At 33.8% G+C, this 25,313-nt stretch overlaps 1 protein-coding gene across 3 annotated transcripts in view; it reads left to right on the top strand.

Moving 5' to 3' along the window:
- The window catches only part of GTDC1 (glycosyltransferase like domain containing 1), a 333,584-nt gene that overhangs the window by 33,637 nt on the left and 274,634 nt on the right, over positions 1-25,313 (top strand). For all 3 annotated transcript variants that reach the window (XM_031960035.1, XM_031960034.1, XM_031960033.1), the window contains exon 2: positions 4,999-5,105. The gene's annotated coding sequence lies outside the window, so the exon portion shown is untranslated. The remainder of the gene's footprint in view (positions 1-4,998; positions 5,106-25,313) is intronic.

Below are 25,313 nucleotides of genomic sequence, written 5' to 3'. Positions count from 1 at the left end.
TGCCACCATCATCACTACCACCACCACCACCACCACTAACTTGAAGATGCTACATTTCAGAGTACCAAAACCATAGATTGGATTGCTGAGTTACAGTCCATGGTCTCTGAAAAACTATGAAGAATGACAAGAGGGTTTCATAGAACTAGTATATTGGTTTTCTAAAAGGTGAAGAAGGAAGATTTCTGAAATTATAGCAAAATGAACCAGACTTTGATTCTGGGCATAAGTCAAGAACATGTTTTTAAAGAAGTAGTTTGGGAATACTTAGAAAGGGAAATGCTTAGGCCATAGAGCAGGGGTCCTCAAAGTCTTTAAATAGGGGGCCAATTCACTGTCTCTCAGACTGTTGGAGGGCCGGACTATAGTAAAAACAAAAACTTTGTTTTGTGGGCCTTTAAATAAAGAAACTTCATAGCCCTGGGTAAGGGAGATAATCGTCCTCAGCTGCACATCTGGCCTGCCGGCAGTAGTTTGAGGACCCTTGAGATAGAATATGTGGAGGATAATAAAATATGAAATGTGTGAAAAAAGATACCTCCTACAAGTACTAGCAAGTAGAAGATCTTGAATTCTAGTGAGAAGTTTAAACTTTACTTGGAGGCAATAGAAATTTTCTAAAGAATTTTTGTTCAGAGTAACAACCATATTTGTACATGAGGAAGCTTTTTCTCTCAGTACTGGGAAAAATGTATAAGAAGTGGAGAGGGGGAGCAATGGGAATAGAGATGAGGAGAACTTGTGTGGCAATGTAATCAGCAGTATTTAGTAATTGCATAGATATAAGAGGAAAATAGAGGGAAGAGATAGCTCCAAGAGGATTTATCCACAAGGGGACCTGAAAGATTGAGTAGATAGTGCTGGTTGCACATATTAGTCTCTCAATCAAGAAGCATTTGTTAAATTTCTGCTGTGTTCCAGGTACTGTTTTGAGTTCTAGGAATATAGAGACAAAAATGAAATTGTTTTTGCCCTTAGGAAAGTCACTATCTATTTGGGAGAAACATCAGGTACAAGTAGCTATTGGGAGGGACTATAGATATAAGGAAGGCACTAACAGCTGTGGTGTTAATAAAGGCCTTGTATAAGATGTGGTGCTTGGACTGAACTCTGGGTTAGTCTTTGGAAAGGCATAGATGGAGTCGGAAGATTGAATGTTATGTCTGAAGGTTAGGTACCAAGCTGCTCAATTTGTCTAGAATAATAAATATGTGAAAAAAGCATAAGTTAAGTATTTACCATGTGCCAAATATTGTTCTGACATTTCAAAGAGAAAAGTTAGGCAGTTGTTGCTCCCAAGGAGCTCACGTTCTAGTGGGAGAAAAGACACACAAGAAATTCAGCCTCAAGTCAGGTGGAAAGATACCATAGTCTTCTTTATAGTGCTTCAGCAAAGGAGGTGCTAATGAGAAGGATGGAAAGGTAGATGGAACACAGGCTAAGAAAAGAAAAGGAGCAAAGACACACTCTTTTAAGTTCCTATTATGGCCTCCTACAGCTTTTCCTGTTGCAGGATCTATTATCTCCCAAGGGATGTTCTCTCCTCACCAAATAAAAACTGTCAGTAATTCAAATGAATAGTGAATACCCCAAAACAATTTGCACTATCCCTAAGCACACCTGTGCTATCTGTTTCCCACTCATATAGCTGGTCCTTTCAGTGTCTAGAATTTCCAAAAAGAACTTCTTCCAAAATATGAATATTACTTCTTATCCTCCCTTTGTTTTTCTAGCCCAGCTGGGATCTGATGATAGGCCATACTTTTCATCTCCACTTGAAAGGGTGAGGCAATTGTGAGAATTATATTGGGTATGCTGCTGGTGATTGCTGTCATATAAGAATTATGAATGTGTAGGGGTTTCATAAGTCGTCTTAGTAAACTTTTTGGACCAGGATTCTTAATAAAGCAGTGATGGTCTTATTCATAACCGACTAGGTCATTAGCTTTCAGCACCACTTAGCAGGATGAAAATGTCATTGACCAGCAGAAGTATATTTATTGATCTGTAAAAACTGATAATCTGCTGATTATAAATATTGAATATCCAAATCTTAATACTGCTCAGGAGGATTCTGTGCAGATGGCGGAGTGGGTTGGTAAATTTCAGGCCCTCCAGATTTCCCTCACAAATGGAATATGTGTCTTGGGGTGAACATAGAATAGTGAAAAATCAAGATGATTTGGGGCAGAACTAGGTCCTCTTGATATATTGTCTGAGATCTGAAGAAAGACCCCAGGCTGGGGCTTAACCCCTGTGAGGTGCAAACACCCCTAGGCTAGTTCCTTAGAAATGTTATATGGGTAGCCCAGGGGCTAGGTTGGTGTGGCTGGACTTAGTTGGAACCACTTTCACCTGAATTATTTGTGAAGTCTAGGTCTGAGTCTGGGAAGACTGAGGGAACCTTGACTGATTGGGAATGCAGGGCCCAGTTGTGCTGCTGAGATGCAGCCCTGGACAAGAAGGAAGGAGCACACTCTGGGAGTGCAGAGGCAATGGTGCTGCTGCTGGAGGGTAGAGCTCCTAGTTTGAGGTTTCAGGTCAAAGGGGAGACCTGAAGGGTAGATTGAGGCACTCACCCTGAACCTCACAATTAGAGGTGCTTATACTAATGCCTCTTATTTAAAAAAAAAAAAATGAACCGACAAAGAAGAAAGAATCCCACCATAGAAACTTATGAGAACAGGGAAGACTAGGGTTCATCTTCAAAGGAGGACACTAAAGTAAAAAAAACAAAAACAAAAACAAAAACCTTCTACCTCAAAGGGTGATGTGAAATGACTCCCTGTCCAGAGAGAATTTATAGTACTTAAAAAAGAATTTAAAAATCAGATAAAAGACATTGAGGAAAAACTAAAAAATAAACCAAAGGAAAAAAAATCTAAGAAAAATAAGATTATTAAAAAAAAAAGTTAACCAACTAGAAAAGGAGATACAGAATCTCAAAGATGAAAATAACTCTTTGAAAATTAGAAATAGGCAAGAAGAAACTAGTGAAGGTATAAGGGACCAAGAAATAACAAAACAGATTATAAAAGAAAAAATAGAATAGAATGTGAAACATAAGAAAAATGACATGTGGAGAATAGATCAAGAAGAAAAAATATAAGAATAATTGGACTGCCTGAAAAAGTTGTGACCAAAAAAAGACCCTTGACACAATAATGCAAGAAATAATCCAAGAAAATTGTTCTGCATATATAAATATATTGTATTTAACATATACTTTAACATATTTAACATGTATTGATTTACCTGCCATCTAGGGGAGGGAGTGAGGAAAAGGAGGGGAAAAATTGGAACAAAATGTTTTGCAATTGTCAATGCTGAAAAATTACCCATGCATATTTCTTGGAAACAAAAAGCTATAATAAAAAAATTAAAAAAAGAAAATTGTCCTGGAGTGATAGAACATGAAGGAAAAGAAGAAGTAGAAAAAAATCCATCAATCACCACTTCAAAATGATCCTTTGTGGAATATTATTGCCAAAATTTGAAACCTCTAGATCAAAGAGAAAATTTTGCAAGAGACAAGAAAAAAAAAATTCAAATACACTGTAGCCACAATTAGAATCATACAGGACTTGGCAGAAGCCACAATAAAAGACTGCAGGTCCTGAAATCATATGTATCAGCAATCAAAAGAACTAGGCCTGTGGCCAAAAATATCCTATCCAGCAAAATTATCTGTAATATTGAATGAGAAAAAAATGGACATTCAACAAACTTGTAGATTTTCAGAATTTTCTATCAGCCAAACCTGAACTTAATAGAAAATCTAAAATATAAGAGCCAGTTATTTCAAGAAATTCAACATAGACAATTTGCTTTTGTTTTTTATTTTTACATGGGAAATGAATAGCTCAAAAGAAAAATTAGAATTAAAGTAAAACATAATAATCATGTTATACAAATGAGGTATAGAGGAAAAATAGACACAGAGGCATTAGAGTAGAGAAGGGCTCATAGTTCTGAAAATCTACTCAAATGGGAAATGGGTTAAATAGGCAATACTACATATATACATGAAGGGTATAACACCCTCCAAAATCTATAAAGAAATAAAACAGGAAGGATGAGTGGAAAAGGAAGCAAAGAGTGAGAAAAGAAGACAAGGGAGGGATCCATGAGTGGGGAGTGGTTAAGTAATAGCAAGCCAAGTTAAGGAGTAGAGTTAAAACAAAGAGTTAGCAGGGATAGGAAAAATACATGTGTATGTAGGTGGGGGAGATGGTGTGTGTGTGTGTGTGTGTGTGTGTGTGTGTGTGTGTGTGTGTGTGTGTGTGTATCTACTTATTTATACATAAATATATCCTTTCTTACGTATAGCCTGCTTGGGGGGGGGTAGGGAATAAAAGGGGAGAAAAATAAAATTATAAAGGTATGCCATAGAGAACAAAAGAATAATTTGCAAGGAAGTAAAGATGGACACTAATGAATATAATTTTTTACTGATATGTATATACTAATATTATAATTTATCTATTTATATATATTATTTATTATAAATTATACACACACACACACATATATATATATATATATATATATATACATACACACACACACACACACACACACACATACACCTATGCACTAGTAAATGTACTTTCTTGAACTGGTAATTTGTTGTTATATATTTTGAATCCTCCCTGATCTGCCAGGAATATGACTATGTTCTTTTTTGTTTTATTTCATTTTATTTAGTAGTCCTTTTCTACTTTTCTTTTTTTCTTATTCTGTTTTTTTTAAATAAAAAATAAAGCATAAAAATAGTGCTCAAAGAAAAAACTAATTCTTCCTTCTTTAAATTTACTTGCTTTTTAATTTGAATACAAGTATATCCTTACTTAAGAAGCCTTTTCATCAGAGTCAGCTTAATTTTTTAAGGCAGTAAAAATAGGGAATTGTTACTTACCTATGAAGTAAAATATTTGTAATGTTCCATTTAATTTTTAAAGATATCTTAATAAGAAAACCTCTATTTCTCATTAACAGATTCTTGCTTCTAGAATTTTAAGCCTCAAGAGATTGGATTGTAAGGATCGTTTGTAGCCTTGAAGAAGAAAGAGTTGGGATATTCAAACTTCACTATTCCAGTGGAGGTCAGTACAATCTGTAGTAGATAAACCTGTATCTTTACTTATGCTATTGTATAACTATACAATACAATGTGACATTGAAAATAATTAGAAATTTTAAAATGTTTTAAATCCACCATTAACAAATTTGTGTACACGTATCCTATGTTAGGGTTAGAATACCAAATACTATGTCACATGAAACATTTATATAATTATATAGCAATTTATATTTTTCTAGCTATATACAGAATTATCTGTATTTTGATTATAAGAAATTGGTTATCAGATCAGTGTTACTATATGGCTTTTACTATAATAGAAATTCCCTCTTGTACCCATAAAAACTCATTTTTCTGACTATAAACTATTTGTAAGTTTACTGTAGGGTCAGAGTACTAATATTAGAGGTCATAAGCTCTGGGATAATAAATCAAAAGAATGTAATAAAGTTTGGTGTTTTGTTTTTTTTTTTAAAGCTACATGGGGAATTTTCTCCAAAGTAGGAATTATTGTTTAACATATTCCTAGTACTGAATTTTAATATTTATATTAAAATATAGTTACAAAATACATTAATTGGTTTATTTCTTGCTCCTTTGAATAAATGAAATGATGGATTTGTTTAAACTCTTATTTTCTGTATTTATTGGTTTTTTTAAAAGTAGAATTTTGTTTCCTTAAATTTTAGTTTTTAAAGAAGTTTCACTAAGATTATTTTACACAAATAGATTATTTATTCCAGTGTTCTTGGCTGTCATTTTTCTGGATCTCTCAGTTCAGTTTCCAGATAAGGCTTTTTATATTGAGTTATCATATAACATGGTTACATCAATAGTTAGTGATTTCACGGGCATGGAAACTCCCTTTTCCTATGTATCTTGTAGTCTGTAATTAAGTTGTCTTAAGACACAGAAATGTTAAATGACTTATCTACAGAGTTTAAGTGACTTTTCCATTTCATGGTTAATTCCTGGAAAGATGATGTTGAAAGTAGGAAGACCTGAGATCAAATTCTGACTATAATACATAATAACTATATGACCTGGGCAAATCATTTTATATCTTAATGCCCTGGGCATCATTAAAATCGCAAGTTACAAATATGTGCCAGTCAACATCAGTAGGAGTTTCTACTATGGAAATTCTTTATACTATTGAAAAAACAGGTGAAAACCCGGGGAAGTGTCTTAGGGGACAGAGGTATTAAGTATATTGCTCAAATTTTGAAAATGCCTTAATTTTGTAGTTGACTTTTTATTTTTCCCCTTGGACTAGAACTTTGATTTCATTTGTCTAGGAAACTGCTGTTGAAGAAACTTCCTTTATTAAAGCAACCTGATGATATATCTGTAATTTGTAATCTTAAGAGAATTACCTGGGCACTAAGATTTAAGTTAAGTGATTTGATCAGGATCACATAGCCACTCTGTGTCAGAAATAAGAAATGAAGTCAGGTATTTTGACTCCAAGGCTGGTTCTTATGCCAAGTTCTTATCTGTTATGGTTGTCTTCAATGAGAGCTCAAAGTATATGAACCCTTTGATCTCAGAGGTGAGATGAATGAAGTGGGAGACTCATAGGGTGTGAAAAGAGCTCCAGTTTATTATGACCTACAGCCTTGTTGATATGCATTTTTGCAAGCATGATCAGCACTTGAACAGTCTGCAATCCCCAATCACCATTCAGAGAAGCATGGTATCTCCCAATAGGAGGAGAGTCAATCCAGCCATTCCAACAACTTGCTCACAGGCGAGCAGCTCTGTCAAGGCATCCCTGCTTATGAGCAACTAGTTGTGATCCTCAGATCCTTTTCCATATCGTGCATCACTGCTCCTCTTTCTTCTCTTTCTTCTCTTTCTTCTCTTTCTTCTCTTTCTTCTCTTTCTTCTCTCTCCTCTCTCCTCTCTCCTCTCTCCTCTCTCCTCTCTCCTCTCCTCTCCTCTCCTCTCCTCTTCTCTTCTCTCCTTCTTCCTTCCTCTGTCCCTCTCTCTCTCTCTCTCCCTCTTTCCTTCCCCCTCTGTCCCTCCCTCTCTCTCTCTCCCCCGCCTCTCCCTTCTCCCCCCCTTCCCCCCCCCCCCCCTTTAACATTTTTATTTAAAGTTTTTGGTTCTCAATTCTTTCCCATCTTCCTCTCCACTTCCATGAAATGGAAAGCAATCAAATATAGGTTATATATGTGAAATTGTGTGTAATTTTCCATGTTGGTCAAATAAGAACACTTGAAATTTTTTTTTAAAAGAGTGAAAAATAGCATGCTTTAGTCTATTCAAATAATATCAGTCCTTTGTCTGGAGGTAGATAGTATGTTTCATCATTAGTCCTTTGTCTAAGATAATTATTCCTACCCTTGCTTTTTTTTTTTTTTTTTTTAAACTTCAGGTGAAGCAAATCACTTCTGCTCAAGCCTCTTACCTTTACCTTGTGTGTATCTCTCTCCTTCAAATGGGTTTCTTGTAAATAACATATCATAAGATTCTGGTTATTAATCCTTTTTCTTATCTACTTCCCTTTTAGGGATGTGTTCGTTTCATTCACATTTATAATTATGACAACTAACTGTGTACTTCCCTCCATGATATTTTCCCCTTGTTCCCTCCTTTCCCCCTTATTTCCTATTTTTTTCTTTCCTCAGGAAGGAATAAAAAACACGTTGTTTTACTTCTGATTACCACCTTCCCATATCTATAAGTTTCCCTTCCTCCTTTTATTTTTTTCATCCCTGTATTTTATTCTTTCTTGGAATCAATTTTGATGAGAGAAAGGTTTAAGCTCTACCTACCACCTTTCCCTCAATTATAATAGCTCTTTTATACCTCTTTTATTTTGGAAAATTCACTCTAATCTATTACTCTCCCTCTTTATTCCAGTGCAATTTTCTTTCACCCATTTATTTGATTTGATTTTGGGGTATTATCCCATCAAAGTTACCCTATATTTAATCCTCTGTCTATATATACTCCTTATAATTGCCCTTATAGTAATACATTTCTTAAGAGTTACAGAATTTATTTTTCAGTATAGAAATATAAGTAGTTTAACATTATTGAACTTTTATGTTTTTCTTGTTTCTTTTCTACCTTTTTATATTTTCATAGAGTCTTGTATTTGGAGCTTTGGTTTTTTTGTTTTTTAAATTCAGCTCTGGTCTTTTAATAAGGAATGCCTTCAAGTCCTCTGTTTCATTAAATATATATTTTTGTTTTTTTTTTTTCTCTGAAAGATTATATTTGGTTTTTCTGGGAAGGTGATTGTTGGCTGTAATCCTAACTCTTTGCCTTCTTTTATATCACATTCCAAACGCTCTGGTTCTTTAATATAGAAGCTGCCAAATCCTGTTTAATCCTGATTGTACCTCTATTATATTTGAATTGTTTTTCGTTAGTTGCTTGCAGTATTTTCTGCTTGATCTGTGAGCTCTGGAACTTAGCAGTGATTTTTCTGTGAGTTTTCATTTTGGGATTTCTTTCAGATGGTGATTAGTGGATTCTTTCAGTTTCTATGTTGTCCTCTGATTCTATATATCAGAGCAATTTTCTTTGATAATTTCTTGAAAGATGTTTAGGTGTTATTATTATTTTTTTTAATCATGGCTTTCATATATTCCAAAAGCTTTTATATTGTCTTTTTTGAATCTATTTTCTAGGTTAGTTTTTTCTTTTTTCCAATGAATAATTTAATATTTTCTTTTTTTTTTTCTTTTACTTTTTGATTTTGTTTTATCTTATCTTGATATCTCATTGAGGCACTAGCCTAATTTTTAAGGAACTTTTTTTTTTTCTTTAGAGAACTTTTGTATTTCCTTTTCTAATTGGCCAATTTCACTTTTAGGGAATTATTTTTCTTGGTAAATTTTTGTTTATCTTTCCCCATGCTTGACTCTTTTTTTCATGATTTTTCTTGCATTACTTTCATTTATTTTCCCACTTTTTCTTCTACTCCAATTTGCTCTTTAAAATCCCTTTCAAGTTCTTCCAGGAATTCTTTTTGGGCCTGAGACTAAATTACATTTTACTTTGAGACTATATGTATATGCTCTTTTGACACTGTTGTCTTCTAGTTTTATGCCTTTGATTCTTTTTTTTTTTTTTTTTCTAATAACTTTTCATTGACAGAACCCATGCCTGGGTAATTTTTTACAACATCCCTTGCACTCACTTCTGTTCCAACTTTTCCCTTCCCTCCCTCCACCTCCTCTCTCCTAGATGGCAAGCAGTCCTATACATGTTAAATATGTCACAGTATATCCTAGATACAATATATGTGTGCAGAATCGAACAATTCTCTTCTTGCACAGGGAGAATTGGATTCAGAAGGTAGAAATAATTCAGGAAGAAAAACAAAAATGCAAACAGTTTACATTCATTTCCCAGTGTTCTTTCTTTGGGTGTAGCTGCCTCTGTCCATCCTTGATCAATTGAATCTGAGTTAGATCTTCTCTTTGTTGAAGAAATCCACTTCCATCAGAATATATTCTCATATAGTATCGTTGTTGAAGTATATAATGATCTCCTGGTTCTGGTCATTTCACATGGCATCAGTTCATGTAAGTCTCTCCGAGCCTCTCTGTATTCATCCTGCTGGTCATTTATTACAGAACAATAATATCCCATAACATTCATATACCACAATTTACCCAACCATTGTCCATTTGATGGGCATCTATTCATCTTCCAGTTTCTGGCCACTACAAACAGGGCTGCCACAAACATTTTGGCACATACAGGTCCCGTTCCCTTCTTTAGTATCTCTTTCGGGTATAAGCCCAGTAGTGGCACTGCTGGGTCAAAGGGTATGCACAGTTTGATAACTTTTGGGGTATAATTCCAAATTGCTCTCTAGAATGGCTGGATCCATTCCACCAACAATGCATCAGTGTCCCAGTTTTCCCGCATCCCCTCCAACATTTGTCATTATCTTTTCCTGTCATCTTAGCCAATCTGACAGGTGTGTAGTGGTATCTCAGAGTTGTCTTAATTTGCATTTCTCTCATCAATAGTGATTTGGAACACCCTTTCATATTAGTGGAAATAATTTCAATTTCATGATCTGAAAATTGTCTGTTCATATCCTTTGACCATTTATCAATTGGAAAATGGCTTGATTTCTTATAAATTAGAGTCAATTCTCTATATATTTTGGAAATGAGGCCTTTATCAGAACCTTTAACTGTACAAATGTTTTCTCAATTTATTGCTTCCCTTCTAATCTTATCTGCATTAGTTTTGTTTGTACAAAAGCTTTTTAACTTGATGTAATAAAATTTTTCTCTTTTGTGATCAATAATGGTCTCTAGTTCTCCTTTGGGCACAAATTCCTTCCTCCTCCACAAGTCTGAGAGATAAACTATCCTATGTTCCTCTCATTTATTTATAATCTCGTTCTTTATGCCTAAATCATGGGCCCATTTTGATCTTATCTTGGTGTACGGTGTTAAGTGTGGTTCCATGCCTAATTTTTGCCATATTAATTTCCAGTTTTCCTGGCAGTTTTTGTCAAATAATGAATTATTATCCCAAAAGTTGGGATCTCTGGGTTTGTCAAACACTAGATTGCTATAGTTATTGACTGTTTTGTCCTGTGAACTTAACCTATTCCACTATCAACTAATCTATTTCTTAGCCAGTACCAAATGGTTTTGGTGACTGCTGCTTTATAGAATAGTTTTAGATCAGGTACAGCTGGGCTACCTTCATTTGATTTTATTTTTCATTAATTCCCTTGAAATTTTGGACCTTTTGTTCTTCCATATGAATTTTGTTATTATTTTCTCTAGGTCATTATGTCTAGATTCTTATCACCATGGTCACTTCCTAAGGTTAATTTTTTTTTCTCATTTTTTTCTGCCTTTTTTCTGATTTAGATGTGAGGGTTGGGCTTTAGTCCTGCCCTGTCCTAGGCTTTTTGTGCTGGGGCTCAAGGTGTTATTGTTGGCTTTCCACTGGGTTTCAAAGCTTAGCTGTTTGCTTTCATTGTAGAAATGAAGAGCATTATAGGCTCTTTTTCTGGCCTATAGTGGGGCCTGTGAATGGAACTCCTGTTGACTTTTCCTGGCTTAGTTGCTGGCTTCCCCTTGAGGGGGTCCTTTTTGCTGGGTTACTATTGTAACAAAGTCTCTGTTGGCAGGCTTGGGTCTGGGGTGGAGTCTTGCTGTTAGCCAGACCTGGGTTGGGGCTTTATTACTGATTCTGGAATAGGCTCTAACCCTTGCTAGTGGCTTGTGCTGGGGGTGGGTTGGGGTTTATTGTTATGGTGGAGAGAATATTTGCTTGCCTAAGAGAGAGGCTGGTTTGTCAAGAGTGTGGGACCTGGCTGGTGAATTGCCCCAGGCTAGTAATCTTGGTGCAGGACCTCTGCTTTGAGTCTGGCTTTGACTTTTGCTGTTGTTGAATCTTGCTTCCATTCTAACCAGTGAGATAACTCTTGCAAGGTTGGTAAGCTGCTTTCCTGCTTATCCTCCTAGATAAATTTTGAGGTAGTTTTCTAGTTGTTTGGACAGGAATTTGGGAGGGTTTCACAAGGTTTTTTCCTCTCTTTGACATTTTGACACCAGGACCTCAAATACACTTTGAATATTAGTCTGACAGGGTCAGACACTAAGTCATGTAATTTCAAGGGTTTTAAGAGATCATTTTAGCCACCAAATTAGATACAGGAATGTTTATAGGTAGAGATTTATTCCTTAGGCTACAGGGTTAATTCTTTATTAAACATAAATGCCCTTGGGAAAAGTAACCCATTTGGGCTTATCACACATTTATGGCACCATAAGGTTTGATTGGAGGGAATGGAGGAAAGGAGGAAAGGCTAGCTAGTGTGCAAAAAGCCTGTGATTTTTGCACAGGGAAAAAAAAATTTTCTTACTTCATAACTTTGCCTAAAGGCTGTCCTGTAGCACCTCTTATCCAGTAATACAGGGTCCTGCCTGGCCTATATTTTTAATAGATAATTCATTATTAGCATATTTTTGTATACAAATCTTAAACTAAAATAGTTTCTTAAATATTCAAGAATAGTTATATTAAGTAAGCTAAACATTCCCTCTAATCCTGCTTATACTATTCATTTCTAAGCAAGCCTTTTGTTAATAGTGCACAGGTATATTTAAGCCCAGCTAGTGTTCCAATAATCACACAGAATGAGTGGGCAATTCATGAATGGAGTTTTAATGTGTTAATATTAAAAAAAAATGGTGTACTACTTTTCTGTTTCCTTATAACTTTTTCTTTGCTTGGTTTAGCCATTTTTTTTCTTTCATTTGAGTTAGTATAGACATTCATTAAATGGTTTTTATTGCAACTATATGTAAAATAGGTAAATTGTCTACTGTACAAGTAGAAATAATTGCCCAAAATATTTAGTGGGTTATAGTTATAGAATATAAATTAGATTCTCCGTGAAAGACTGGATCCTCTTTGTGTTTAGGAAACAAACTTTTTGGCATTTAAATGTCTTCACAATCTAGTTCCAGCCTCTTTTTTTTCAGGTTAATTTTACTTTATTCCCCTATCATAAACTCTACTTTAGCTAAACTGTTTTCAATGCTCAACCGTTCTAGCTTCTTGTTCTCATTGCATAACTTCCTATTTCTTGACTATGCTTTTATGTGGGCCAATAGGTTAGCAAACACAGTGCTTAATTAGCATACAGCATATACTTAATAAATCCTTTTTTATTGATTGAATATAGCTTGTTGCATCCAAAATAATACAGATATCAGCCAGTTTGATGTTGAGAAAGGTGAGTCTTTTTTTTTTTTTTTTTTCCCTTTTCTTTTTCCTTTGTGCCTTCTTTAACCACAAGAATAGTTTTAGTTTGGCTATTTTACACACACACACACACACACACACACACACACACACTTATTTATAATTCAAATTACTAAGTGCCTTATACTAAAAGAAGTAATACCATAGTCATAAAAAAAATCTTGATTGACGCAAGAATTTTTATAAATTCTACCTTTAATTCCTGTCTTAAAGCTTTTTATTTTCCACACCTTTCTCTAACATTTCCATATAAGCTTTTGGAAATCTTTTTTGTTTATTCTAACTTTTGTTTTTTCTGTCACTTTCATTTTGAAATATATTTCTTTCCTCATCCTACCCAGGGAGAGTCATCCTCTAAAACAGATTAAAAATAGAGAGAAAGAAAAAGAATTTAGTAAAAACTAGTCAACATATTCTTGAAAATATATTTAGTATTTCCTGACCTAGCATTCTCTAGAAAGAATGGAAGATGGTACATTTTCTAATCTCCTTTTCAGATCCAAGCTTGGTTACTATCATTAAGTAAATTAATTAGTTTAGTTTAGTTTTTTCCTTTAACTTTTTTTGTTATAGGGTATTTTGTCATGGGGTATATTGTCATAGGGTATTTTGGTTTTTGAATTCGACTTACTTCACTCTATAATAGTTCATGTAAGACTTTGGTGAATTTTAAAATTCTATATATTCATTGTTTCTTGTGTTACAGTAAGATTTTGTTACTTCACATACCACATCTCATTTATTATCCATACCAAATCAACAGGCATCTATCTTGTTCTTCGGACTTGCCTGCCTCACTAAGAGTTGTTACAAATATCTTGGTATTTTTGTCTGCTTCCTTGTGATATATGGCTAGCAATGGGATTTCTGTGTCATGGTGCCATAAACTTACAATAATATTGTAATAAGGTAATTGCTTTTGTCTCTTTTCCCCTTTTCTTCTCCCTTCCACCCTTATGTAAATAAATTTTTCCTTATTCCCATTCACTCCTTTCAGTTTTCAACAAATCACTCTATAGGGAGAGAATCTGGAATTCTCTCCTTTTTTACTTTTTAATGAATATTTGCCTCTTTGAGACATTAGACTAGCTGTGTGTGGGTGTTCTTTTAAGTTCAACTTAAAATTTTAAATAAGGCTTGGCACTTGTTTTTGTTAAACTTTAAGTTTTCATCCTTCGTATTTAAGGGAATGACTGTATTCCTTAAAGCCAATTTGAGAAAATATATAGGGAATTAGAAAAAAGTTAACATTTTGATCACTTAGCTTACATTAATGTGTGATAGAAGTTAGACAAAATTATGGCATTTGGATTTCAAGGGCAAATATCTAGAAGGAAAAGAGAAAGAAGAGGCAGTCCAGAAGAAGAGACATCTATTGTTTTCAAAATCAAACCAAACATTTTCCCTTAATGGCAAGTATTTTTGAAACTTAAAGAAGAGTCTTGTCAGGTTAGAATGCCTTTAAATCACCAGTAAGAAAATCCAGACCCTTGATATTGAATTTTCAGGAATATTTCAAGGGGTTCTTACAAAGTAATTATTAGCATTTCTGGCTGAGCGTTGGAGTCACAGGTGTTATATAATGGACTTCTATTTTCAGAGGCTTAGTCAGAATCTGAATAATTGGTTCAGTTCTCTCCCTTGTGAAAGGACAGGAGTTAAATAAATAGAAGAATCAAAAAGATATTTTCCCTCACAACCCCATTCAAATACTGTTTAATAGTTAATATTACTGATTAAAAATGCTTTTTTAAAAAACTTTGTACATACTGCAGCAATCTTGACTCATGTCATTCTCGTGCTCACATTTTTAATGCTTTAATTTAATAAACATTAGATCCTTAAGCCAAATTAGAATTTGGCAATTCATTCTGTATGGTTGGAGAAAGATTGGTTAGTTTACATAAATTTCTATGATTATCTTTTAGAATTGAATATGCTTTAGATATATTGGTGTGAAAGAGTTGACTGAGCATTTTGACAAAACTATACTTATTCTAATTATCTACTGGGATGGTCTTTGGTCATCAGTTTAGCCCTCCAGTAGAGAAATCAAGATTTTCCAGAGTGACAGTAAGAATGATCCACCCTCCTTACTGATTTAGTTGTAATTGAAGTCAAGTCCTTAAGGAAACTGATGAACCATATCCCACCTGGGAAGGATTCTAAGTTATATTCTCTCTTTAAAATGAGTCAGACTGTTTATTAACTAAGACTATTAATTATTCTAGCAAAGGGGCTCATGATCCCAGATATACTGTGCATACCCACTGATTAGAAGAAAAATAGGAAATTAATTAACTCCTGGGCCCCCTTGCTCTATTCAAATAGTTATTTGCAAAGTTTCCAAATTACATGGCATAGAAATAATGAAGATAACCAAATTTGAGCTTTAGCTTTGGCGGTTCACTAGGAATGATTCTGTGTGTTCTAAGGTCTCTCTAGCATTAGACAAAATATTTATATCGATGGAATGTCTCCTTGGTAAACCAGTTGATAAAGAGATAACTTTACAGTGACAAAGATACTAAATAGATGCAAGTCATAGTTCTTCATAGTTGCAATCAAGAAACCTCGAGATATTTCTAGCTATCTTTTTACTTGGAGGCAGTTGCATGCCATGTTAGACTAGACAAGCCTGTGTTTCCTTTGCATAAATTGTGGTGAACATCAGACGCTCCAGAAAGCATAGACAGTTGTCTATGAATCTCTTTTCTTCACTTATGAGTTTGACGCCTAAATAACTGAAGGATTTAAAAATGCCAGGCTATGGGCTATTATTATCAGATTGACTCTTTTTCTTATAATAGAGAGGTAGCTAATAATATGTCCTCTGTCATGCTTAAAAATAGTTATACAGCTCTCCTTACCCCACCTATTAGTCCCAGATCCACTTGATTTTAGTGTAAGTTGGGCATCTGAACTTTTTAAACTTAGCATTGAATTTTGAGTGCTCTGAGCTCCCTAATCTTTGAGTAATAATCTTCATTAGACAATAATATTACAACAATCTTATCCCAATTAAAAGAATTATTATTTAAAAAACCAAGCAGACAAACAAACAACCCGATACAATTATGCTTATAGTTCCTTTTTTCCCCTTGGTATTTTGAATAATTCTTGTATGGGGGGGAAATACTCAATTGATGCATGGTAAAAAATAATAAAGTAAAAATTTAAGTTTTTATTTTAAAGACCATATTCTGATGTTGATAGCAATTGAAAAACTTTCTTATGTGATTGACTTTTCTGAAATATGTCATATAGATATAATGATGAAATGTACCTCCCAGTTGTTTATGGTTAGTGTCTCTTTAATCTAACTTCAAGACTTTGTGTGGTACTTTAGGGAAATGCCTCTATCTTCTCTATGTTTTTACCTTATTTACTCTTTTTCTTCCTGATCCCTTGTTAGATTTTTGGAAATTACTTTCCCCTAATTATAAAGCTCACTTAAATGGTTAATTTTTTTTTCTTGTTTTAACCTAAATGGAGACAACAAATCTAGTTATGTAGACCTCTTAAACTCATCAAGGGAATAACACTTGGAATACCAAAGGAATATTTGCTAGGGAGCTTAACTTCAAATAGAAGACTAGAATAGAAGGCTGAGCTCTCATTTCAGAATAACAGTTCTTTTATTTCTTCTTGTTTCCCTATCTCATTGCCCAGAGAAGCTATTCCAAACTTTCTTTCTCTTCCAAGTCTCTCATGACTCTCCTTCCCTCTTCCCTCAACTGAGGACCTCACTTCTTATTGAGAAAATTAAGGCTGTTCATTAATAATTCACTCATTTTCATTTCAGCTCCTTGATATGATCTCCCTTCCATCTCCTCTTTGCTTCTAATCTCTGACAGTAAGGTAACCCTCCTCTTTGCCAAGGCTGTCCCCTTTCATGTACCCTTCATCTTACTCCTTTCTGACTTCTTTAAGAAACTGTTCTCGATTATATGTGTCTCTCTCTCTGTCTATCTGCCTGTGTGTCTTTCTGTCTATCTGCCTGTCTATATATCTCTCTATGTCTTTCTGTCTTTCAATCTGCCTTTCTGTCTGTCTGTGTGTCTTTCTGTTTGTCTATGTGTCTTTCTGTCTATATGTCTGTCTATGTGTCTTTCTATCTATTTGCCTGCCTGTCTGTCTAGCTGTCTATCTGTATATTTATCTGTCTGCCTCTCTGCCTAATTTTTTGATTTCTTCCTATTTCTTGGTTCCTTCCTTTGAATATGCTCAATTCTTCACTGCCTTAAAAAAAAAAAAAAGTCTTCACTTGATTCCATTTTTTCCTTAAGCGTTTTCCTTTCCTATAATATTTTCTTTGTCTCAGCCAAATTCTTATAAAGAGCTATCTATGTATGCCCTGCCTCTACTTCCTGTTTTGTAATCTGGCTTCAAACCCCTACTGAAACTACTTTTTACAAAGTTACCAACAGTCTTGTAATAGAAAGATTTGATAGCCTTTTCACAGCCTGTATCCATCTCTATTTAGGTGCTGTTTTTGACACTGTTGATCATGTTTTACTCATGGCCACTTCTTCCTGTCTGGGTTTTTGCAACATTATTTTCTCTCCTGGTTCTCCTGACTTATCTAATGATTCCTTCTCAATCTCCATTACTTCTTCATCCTTTGCTTCACAGTTATGGATGTTTCTGAAGGCTCTCTTCTCTCACTCTATACATATGTACTGTTTTTTCTTTCTCTGTCTCTCTTTCTTCCTCTTTATCTTTCATTGTCTCTCCTTCTAGCCTTATCAGCTGCCATGAGTTTAATATTCATTTCTTTGCAGAAAACTCCCATCTAGATATATCCAGTCTTAGTCTTTCTTCTGAGATTCTTTCCCATATCATGCCCTTTGATATTTTTTAACCTAGATGTTCCAGAAACATCTAAAGCTCAACATGTCCCAAACCCAAACTCATCATCATCTTTCTCCAAACCCACCCTTTCCCCCCTAAAGTATTACGTAATTCTAACATTCTCCCAGTTTCATAATCTCAGTAGTATACTTTACTCTGCTTCACTTTGCATATCCAATCACTTTTTCAATTTTTGCACCTTTCTACCTTCACAGCCAGTAAAAAATGTCCATGCTTTTAGGAAAGAAACATGTTCAATTTTGGATATGTTCCATTCAGAGTGTTGGGAGGACTTCTTGGTGGGATATCAAACAAGTTTCTGTCTGGCTTCTTATCTCCTCTCTATTGTGACACTCAGAATTTAACAGTGATCTGTGACCTGGCAGATCTGATGGCCTTTTCTAAATTCTCTATCCTCTTTCATCTTTCTACTGCATTTGATATGATTGAAACCCTGACTGCTAATACCATCTCTCTTCAGATTCCATGACAATGATTTCTTTTGGCTTTTTTATCAGAATCTCTATTTTTTTCTTACGTTCCTTGCAGGGGTCCTCAAACTACGGCCTGCCGGCCAGATGCGGCAGCTGAGGACATTATCCCCCTCACCCAGGGCTATGAAGTTTCTTTATTTAGTTTCTTTATTTAAAGGCCCACAAAACAAAGTTTTTGTTTTTACTATAGGCCTTCCAACAGTCTGAGGGACAGTGAACTGGCCCCCTATTTAAAAAGTTTGAGGATCCCTGCAAGTATAATCAATCTCCTATTCACTCACTATGTCTGACCCCCTAAAGCATGGGGTTTCCCCTAAGGGTCAGGCTCAAGTCCATTCTGTTCTCTCTCAATTCTCATTCTTGGTGCTTTGAAGTGTTTTCAGTTCAGAGCAGATGACTTCCAAGTTTATATATCCAGTTTCAGGTTGTACTTCAGTTCTTTTGGATATGTGGAATATGTCTAAAATATGGAACTGATGTTATAGATAGGGCTCCAGTCTCTTTATTTAAGAAAAAAATTGGAGGAAGAGAGGGGAAGTGTAAAATGCAACTTAATACACATCCATAATAATAACTAACATTTATATAAGGATTAAAGGTTTCTAAAGCAATTTGATACCTATATGATATGATATGATACCTCTTTTATTCCTCACAATCTTGTGAGGTTAATACTATTATTATCATCTCCATTTCACAAATAAGAAAATTGAAGCTAGGAATGATTAAGTGATTATCCTGAAGATAGATAATTTGGAAGTATCTAAGCAGAATTTGAACAGAGGACTTTCTGAATCCTTTGTTCTCCTAATTTGCTTATGGTATCACCTTTTAGGCTTAAATCATGTAACCATTTTGACCTTATTTTGGTATGGAGTATGAGATGTAGGCTTGTGCTGAGTTTCTGGCATTATTTTCCTGTTTTCCCAGCTATTTTTGTGAAATAGTGAGTTCTTATCCCAGAAACTAGGATTTTGGGGTTTATCAAATGCTAGATTATGGTCATTGATTATTGTATCATGTATATCTAACCTATTTAATCTATTCTGCTGATCCACCACTCTATTTCTTGACCAGTACCAAATGGTTTTGATCACTACTGGTTTGTAATAAGAGTTTTTGGTCTGCTACTGCTAGATCATAGTCATTTGTAGTTTTTTTTTTTCTTCATTAATTCCCTTGATATTCTTGATGTTTTGTTCTTCCAAATAAATTTCATTGGTATTTTTCCTAGCTCTACAAAATAATTTTTTGGAAGTTTGGTATAGCACTGAACAAGTAGATCAATTTACTATATTAGTTCAACCTACTCATGAGCAATTGATATTTTTCCAGTTGTTTAGATCTGACTTCATTTATGTGAGAAGTTTTTTGTAATAGTGTTCATATGGTTCCTGGGTTTGTCTTGGTGAGTAGATATCTAAATATTTTATTTTGTCTACAGTTAATTTTTAAATGAAAAAAGTTCTCTTTCATTCTCTTGCTGCTGGGCTTTGTTAACAATATTTAGAAATGCTGATGATTTGTATGGGTTTGGATTTCTGAATCCAAATCCCAACACTCTATCCAAGTCTTTTAGCTATATGTATTGATTGATGACTGTGGTAAGAGAGTTTTCCTCTGAATTCAGACTCATTTCTGCTTTCTTTTCTAGAGAGCATGAGTATAATCTGGCTGTGCCTTTATTTCCACTGCAATCACACACACACACACAAAAATCACATAACTTCTTAGGGCTTTAGTTTATTCATTTGTATGCTGAAGGATTTGGTTAGATGGAACTTAAGATCTTTTCAGTTTTTTAAAGATGTTACAAGTGATTTTCATGTCATCAGTCTCTCTGATGGTAAACCTGTATAGGCTGTTTTCCATCTTTGCTTTTTCTGTTGATTAATAGATTAATACATTTCTCAATGCAAAAAATGAATGTGACCTTTCCAAACCTTTCCCAAACTCTGATTTTTGTGTACATTACTCAAAAGGAGAAAGAGAAAAAAGAAATAGAACATAGCAAATGTATTTGGGTCCACTTCTACCTTTCATTTACCGATATTGCTTGATTTGTTTCAGGGATAAATAATATGTATAGGCATTTACCCTTAGTTAGAACAAATGGATATTTTTCCCCTGATTTTTGCCATTTTAATTTTATATAGTATTCATTGGTTTCCCATTGCTTTAATACAATATGGTATAATAGCAATAGATATGCTTAAAACTATTCAGAATGTTAATCATTCTGAAGTGCTTTTCAGCACTAAGTGAAATTGTTTCATGATTTGTAGTTTAAAATTATTAATAAAATTAGCAAAATGATCATATACTTAAAAAAAAAAATGAATTGAATGTAAGAGGGATGTTTGTTTCCCAGAATCAGAAATTAAACTCATAAAATGAACTGAATAGTTCAATAGCTCAATTAATAACCCACACTTATATACCTTTAAAGTTTGCAAAAAAACTTTTCACTTCTCTTCTTTAATCCCCACTGCAATCTTTTGAGGTCAGTGATAAGAATACTATTGTCTCTATTTTATGTATTAGGGCATTTAGGCATGGAGCTCTTAGGTGAATTGATATCATTAAGTAGTTCTAGTTCTGGTTCTAATCCAGTTGTTTTTCTACTACATTAGTTTGTCCTTAATTTTGATTTTTACACATTGATAATTATTTTCACTTCTCATTGTCTGCTTCCTCCTCCTCTCCCCCAGGCCCTGAGACCTAAAATGATTTCCACCTCATACTTCTGCCTCTTTACATCTCTGTGTGCTTCTCTTGACATTCAACTCAAATTCTAGCTTCTGCAGGAAGCCTTCCCTGCCCCTCTGACTCCTAGAGACTTCCCCCTTTAAGGTTAGCTTCTCTCCATGCTATATGGATCTTGTGTGACCTGTTTATTTACTGATTGTCTCCTCTTAGCACATGTAAAAACCTCTTGGAAAACAGTCATTATTTATGTTTTTGCTTTTGTTTCCCTAGTGTTGAGCAATGTCTGGTGCATAGTAATGTTTAATAAATGGATTATTGTTGGTTGATTGATTAGTCATGTAGATTACATGATTATGTAGAATGGGTCTTTTTAATAATTTTGTGAGGAAGTAATCATTTCTTTGAAATAAAAAGTGAATGATGTTATAGTGATAGTTGGCAGTGTAACTTTGATATCCTATTAATACAATGTTATGGCATATATAAATAAATACACCTTTCAGAGCAAAAAGTTGTCCCAAATAAATAAGTCCTGACAAATTGATCAGATATTGCTGGGAAAAGTTAATTGGGCATATGAATATTTAATTTCATAAGTGATAAAATGTGATTTTAAAAAGCAAAGCAAAATAGGAATTAGGAAAAGCTTATTTGCAAATTATTTTAATTAATCTGTCAAAGGGTATTGAATTTGTCTAACCAAACTTTCAGTGTGCAGTATGAATCTTTAGTTCTTAGTCACCACAACAGGAAACTCAAGTCAAAATCGAATAAAGTAGATTTCACATTAAAATACAACCAGCTTTTAGGTACAGAAACCAGGTCGTAGGTCATCAAAGTAATAATGCTGCATTTGGTTTTTCTTTTGCTTTTTTGCTGAGGCAATTGGGGTTAAGTGACTTGCCCAGGATCCCACAGCTAGGAAGTGTTATGTGTCTCAGACCAGATTTGAACTCAGGTTGTCCTGACTTCAGGGATAATGCTCTATCCACTTCACCACCTAGCTGCTCCAAGAATGCTGCATCTCTTTAAAAAGAAATTAAAATTATTTTTCCCAAGATGCCGACTATATATTGTGATATATGCTGTCATAAACAAATACATATTTGAATAATCTTGGGTCAAATAATGACATATGCCATTTTATTTTTTTCCCATAGATTTAGAGCTGGTAGAAAACTCAGAATCTTTCTAGTATAACCTCTCATTTTATTCAGAAGAAAACTCACGTCCACAAAGAGGAAATTACTTGGCCAAAGCACACAGTAAATATCAGAATCAGGATTTGAAACCAGGTTATTTGACTTCAGATCAATTTAACCCAAAAAGTTAGATTAAATGGCACCTTCATTTACATTAAGAAAGTTTTATATCAGTCATTGCATATAGTGTTAATATTACAGTCCTGTACTTGCCAAGCTACAAAGTTGAATCATTAATTAAAGTTAGATTGAGACTGAATAAGTTCAAATAGATTTTTCTATATGTCTACATTTTATTTAGAAACATTCTATTTTTTTCCCCAGAACTCTAATGTTCTATGTTTGGCATGAAAAAATTAAAGGCTATAGTGAGGGTATTGCTTTGAGAATATTAGTTTTCTTTACACAAAATATATGTTCTAGACTAATTTTTCTCCTCATATTAATTAACAAGCTTTTATGATGTTATTTACAAGGCTCTGTTTTAGTTTTTGACATACATAGACAAAAATGCCCATGCTCTTAAGGAGTTTACATTCTAGTACATATATACTACAAACAATGAAACTAGATAGTTTTAGGTATGCTAGCCATGGAATTGGGTGAGGGGGGAAGGAATTCAAGAAAAACTTTATGTAAAAGGTGATCTCTGAACTGATTTTTAAAGGAAAGAAAGGATTCTAAGAGAGAGGTATGAATCAATTTAAGAAGGAATTAATGGTGACCCTCAAGTTTGGTATCTGCTCAAACAAGTGAAGTTTTCAACCCTTATTTTTACCTTCTAAATAACTTGGGAATTTCTAATGATATTCAATGGTTCAGGTATATCTCAACTGGGGTTTCCCTGATGAATCATTAAAGTAAGTGAGTGGGTAGGAAGGTAAATGCTAACCTTTTTCGATATGGCTCCATTTCACTGCTGTGTTGTTGGTAGCTTTTTAAATAGAACTTCTGTGGGGTGGTGGTGGTGGTAGTGGTGTTGGATTGAGATGCAAGGGTAGAGGAGAGGTAAAGAGAAAGAAATAGGAAGAAAATACACCGTAAACTTCTAATCATCTAATTGAGAAATCTTATTCAAATTTTACTTTTCTTAAATTGAAAACATTCAGTATATGAATTTATTGACCTAATCCATTATCTATATTACCAAAGGCTATACATATGCAAACAAGACCTGTAGGTAATTTATGTAGGTAATTGACTTTTTAAGATGTTGAATGATCTGTGGATAAGACTGTGGAATCAATTTCTCATATGTGTGGGATTGTAACCGTTAATACTGTCATTACTGAAACTTATACCTTCCTACAACTGGCAACAAGAGTATATCTGTGGAATATATTAATACAGTTATTACTTTGATTTTAAATTGTTTGGTTGGAAAAATATTTTGAATATCAGAGGTAACTTAAATTGCTTGACTAGACATCATAGGGCAAGGGCTATGTATGGTTTTCTATGAAGGACATTAATAGTTTTAAAAACCACCTGGATATGCTCATATTTAGTCATATCTTCTATTAAGTAATTGGTAAATTATAATCTTCTCATACCTGATTGTGTCAAAATAAGAAATGTTATTATTCAACATATAAAATAAAATATCATGCACACAATACATATTTTTAAAATGTTGGTCATCCATCCATGAACCAAACCTAAAATAAACCCAGATAAAGTGACTACAAAAATAAAAAGTAAGAAATACCCATAGCTATGGAACTTTGTAGTACTGCTGTTTTCTATGATTAATGTGACATAATTTTAAAAAATTTATTATAGCTTTTTATTTACAAAACATATGCATGGGTAATTTTTCAACACTGACCCTTGCAAAATCTTCTGTTCCAAATTTTCCCCTTCTTCCCCCCCATCCCCTCCCCTAGATGTCAGGTATTCCAATACTTGTTAAAATGTATGTTAAATCCAATATATGTATACATATCCATACAATTATCTTATTGCACAAGAAAAATCGGATCTAGAAAGGAAAAAAAAAAAAAAAACCCTGAAAAGGAAAACAAAAATGCAAGCAAACAACAACAGAAAGAGTGAAAATACTATGTTGTGGTCCACACTCAGTTCCCACAGTCTTCTCCCTGGGTATAGATGGATCTCTTCATTACTGAACAATTTGGAACTGGTCTGAATCAATTCATTGTTGAAAAGAGCCAGTGTGACATAATTTTAAGTGAACAGAGGCTAGAAATAAAAATATACATGTTTGTAAAACCATGCATTTTTTACTTTATTTTAGTTTTGTTTGTGTAGGTATAGAAAAGAATGATACTATATTCATAACTTTTTCCTCTTGTAATATTAAACAAAACTCAAAATTGTGAGGATATTTGGAGTTTTGCACAAATTTAACTTATTTAAATATTGTAAAATTTTATTAAACATTAAAATAAACCAATTAATAATGATTTGGGATTTTTTAAAGCAGTGTTTTGCAGTAATATTTCAGTTTTTTGGTCACTAGTAGCAAATCACATATTGTAGAGAAATGACTTTTTTAGACAACTGAAATCGACTCCATTAGAAACCAGCCTTCGAAACATTCATATGTGTTGTCTAATGAGAATCTTTCTAAAGTATTTTATGATTGTATTAATTGATATTTTGAATAAAAAACTTTTCTTATGGACTTCATTTCTTTATTGTCAAAAAATGTTTATTAATCATAGAGTTTACAAGTAGAAAAAACCTTAGAGTTCATCTAATCCAACTGACTTCACTTGTTTTATAAATGGGGAAAGTGAGACCCAGAAGGGCATCACATAGGTAGTAAAATAGCAGAACCCCATTTGAATTTAAATTCTCAGAACCAAAATTTAAAGTCTTTTAACTGTGTGATATTAAGATGCTTTGAGTGGTTATTGAGGTTGCAGGCGTGTTTACCCCTATTGAAATGACCTCAAATTGCTATGTTTTCTTACTTTATGATTTTTCTCTTACTCTTTGATATCACTTTTATCCATTATTATGATTTATTTTTATATATCCATCATTTGTGCTTGTAATCTATTATTTGCTTTATGCTAGGACAGAAATGAATATTGTTGGTGGAAAACCAGATAATTGGGTTCATTAAATGAGTATTCTTAATTTTACACCCCTATTATTTCAACCCTATGTTATCCACTTTAGTATGAAATCTTGACAGTGGTTCTTTTTTCCTAACAAATTAAAGACATGAACTTT

The sequence above is a fragment of the Sarcophilus harrisii genome, chromosome 3 (assembly GCF_902635505.1).
Source record: "Sarcophilus harrisii chromosome 3, mSarHar1.11, whole genome shotgun sequence".
Taxonomy (NCBI): Eukaryota; Metazoa; Chordata; class Mammalia; order Dasyuromorphia; family Dasyuridae; genus Sarcophilus; species Sarcophilus harrisii.
Note: the sequence above shows the minus strand (reverse complement) of the source record. Positions and strands in the feature narration are given on the sequence as shown.